A 3,418-nucleotide genomic window follows, 5' to 3' on the forward strand; every position below is an offset into this window, starting at 1 on the left:
TATATATATATAATATTGTCATATCATTATTTTCTAAGTCATAAGTTGTTATTTTGCATCATATTTATGTAGCTAATCATCATGAAATAAATTAAATTTTGTGTTTCTGAGAATGAGTATGATTTAAAGTTATTTTTGTATTTATTATTTAAACTGTATTATTTGTTGTTTATAAAATTATTATTTAATGTTAATAATAATGATATTAATGCTAGATATATTTTTGTTTCTTTTCTCAAATGTGGTGCTGTAAAGTAAGCAACGAGAACAAGTAATGTTTGTTTGTGAACATTGTTAATTGTAAATTGGTTTTAAATAAAGATTTTGAAACTTTGAAGTTTGTTATATTATTTATTTATATTTTGTTAGCTACCAATTCATTCAATGACTGGAATTCCTTTCTTCTCAGCTGCTTCCATTTTGAAAAATAAAAGATATGTTTTTTAGACAAAACAAATTTTTAAATAGTTACAAAAGTCTACTTCAAAAAATTTAATTTCATAATTTTTGATTAATCCACATTTTTGGTATGCTGAAACCAAAAGTAAAATTACACCATGGCCAGAGGGAGGGGATATGCTCTCACTCTCAATTAAGGGGGCGGCGATGGCCACTGGTGCATTTGGGGGATGATGAATAACTATAAGTTGTCAGTCAACAATATTACTGCTGACGAAAATAGAGCCAAGGATTACTTAACTGGTTGCAGCACACCTGGTTCATCCTAAGATGATTTCGAATGTTTTAAGTTTTTTTGTATTACATTATATTCTGAATTCAATAAACAGTTTCATAATTTCCAAGTTCAATGTTTCTAATTTACATCCTTCTTTGCTTTATTTTATGAAAAATGTAGAATCATTAATACTTATATGTTCCTCTAAAGAAAGTATTAACTTCGATACTAATTAAAAATGGATGACCCTCACAAAGGAAAATAAAAGTTTTCTCGGAGTGTGTTTTCTGGAGTGTGCTATTGACATTATGAGAATAAACCAGGTTCAGCATAGTACTGTGTGGCAGTTCATCTAGGTTGAGTAAACAGTACTATGATCAAAAGATGAAATTCTGTTGGAAACTAACAATTGAAAACAATTTTATAAAAAAATTTCACTATATTTCTGCAAAGAGATTAAAGAACATGAGGGGGAAAAGAAGGAATGTATGTCAAAAGGGAACTGGGAAAATTCAAAGTATAAGGATGTTTAGGGAAATGAATAGTAAACTGATTCAAAAATGGATGAAAAGCTATTGGTAAAATAACAGTCAATTTGAATCAGGGCCAGTAGATTACTAATGAAAATTTATAATATAGAGAGTAAACATTGTTTTTATTATTTAATGACTTACACACAATGAGCTTTATCTACCCTGTAGCAAGGTTAGGAAAAAAAAAGTAAATACTCGAATTCGAGCTATATTTGATCAAAAAATTATTATACTCTTGAGCCAGGGTTATTTATTTATATTTTATGCTGATTGTAGTTTTGAATTCCACTGTATAAAAAATGATTGCACAAAAAATTAGCATAGATTAAAAAAACTAATTGGTCAAGTAAAAATAGCTCAAAATTTAGTTTACCTTGAAGGTAAATGTAAATTAATGTCTGTTAATGGATTCTTATGTAAAAATGTGTGAAAACACAATGGTAAAAGGTTTACCATTCCATGGATGCTCCTTGGCCTAATATATATCTTAATAAGATGCACTCAAAGGATAAATAAAAACCTGTTACTAATCATATTTCACCAAAAAATTTAAAAGACTCATTATTAATCAGTTAATTATTGGAAAAGAAAATTTGAAAAGTTTGAATTCTATCTCAGAAACCATTGAACCTAAATAGTTCTAATAGGGCTCAATTCACAGGTTCTTAAATGCACAATTAAGTAGTTTATAATGATTAATTCCCTAAGGATAGTAATTTTCATGGTTTTGGCCAATATAAAATTATTAAATGTTATCCCTTGTTTTTTAGAAAAATTATTGGTTTGAAAAATGTATCTCAGAAACCATTGAACCTAAATAGTTCTAATAGGGCTCAATTCACAGCTTCTTAAATGCACAATTAAGTAGTTTATAATGATTAATTCCCTAAGGATAGTAATTTTCATGGTTTTGGCAAATATAAAATTATTAAATGTTGTCCCTTGTTTTTTTAGAAAAATTACTGGTTTGAAAAATGTATCTCAGAAAATATTAATGTTAAAGAGTTCTGCCAGACCTCAAATTTACTTCATCTTAAAAAGTGCTTTAATAATTTTCGTTGTACAGAAGCCAGTTTACAATATATTGAGCACTGAATGAAAAATGAGCAAAATTTTCATTTTTTTTTCTTCAATAAAATGAACTTCTGTAGATGCAATCTTGAAATAGTTCAATACCCGTTTTTCTAACATCATTGCCCCAGTTGTTTAGTTCAGGTAAAAAATTTATTCATTTTTAATCATCAGACAATGTGCGTTAGCTGTTGAAAAAACACAGTGCATGCTAAAAAAGGTAATTTTGATAGGAGTGTACTGCAACAAAAACATATATGTGATCTCTAAATAGGTAAACTTTACTTCTGAATATAAGGCACAAAAAAGATTTTACAAAACTTTGGAAGTTTTAAATTAAGTTGATATTGAAATTCAAAATGTTAGGTATTAAAGGTCGAGGGAAATAAGTATGACATTTATGTATCTTATGACAAATTTTTATTAAAAGGTAAAAAATATAATCAGTTAATACAAGCAAAATCTATTGTTTCATGTTACTTACAAAAAACTTATCATGAAAACTATAATACAACTCACACAGTTATTTTATTTTGGTAACAATAAGTCACTTCAGATGAAATCAGTTATCAAACGAAAAATCATAGATAAGAAATTAAGATTGAAATAGTAAGTTCAAAAACATTGTAACAGAAATAAAAAAATGTAACTTACTTTATTATTTGAAGACTATTAAGCTTAAAAACTTAAAATATCTAATATGGTTAAAAAAATATTTTGTGTATGATGTATCTGAGCCCAGTATAAGAGTAAGTTTGATTAAGTCAATAAATGTGCTTATTTATTCCTTAATCATTAAATTAAAATTGCAGATGTACTATTTTTGTTCTACTTTTCAAAAGCTGGGTTTACATTACAAAAAAAAAAAAAAAGGAGAAAATTTTAAAAAGCTGCAATCATGAACATAACTACCTGTATCCTTTGACTACAGATATTGTTCTAAAGAAAAACTTAACCAAGTAATTTCAAACTAGGTCCATGAGTGACACTAATACCACTACAACCTCCAATATTCATTAAATGCTTTCATACTCTGTATAACTAATTTTCTGTAAAAACAATAATTACCAAAGCAATAAAAATCGCATAAATTCATAAGACAGCTGGATGATAATAATAATAACAATATATACCACAT

The sequence above is a fragment of the Halyomorpha halys genome, unplaced genomic scaffold, assembly GCF_000696795.3.
Source record: "Halyomorpha halys isolate HHAL.00 unplaced genomic scaffold, Hhal_1.1 Scaffold2319.1, whole genome shotgun sequence".
In the NCBI taxonomy this organism is placed as follows: domain Eukaryota; kingdom Metazoa; phylum Arthropoda; class Insecta; order Hemiptera; family Pentatomidae; genus Halyomorpha; species Halyomorpha halys.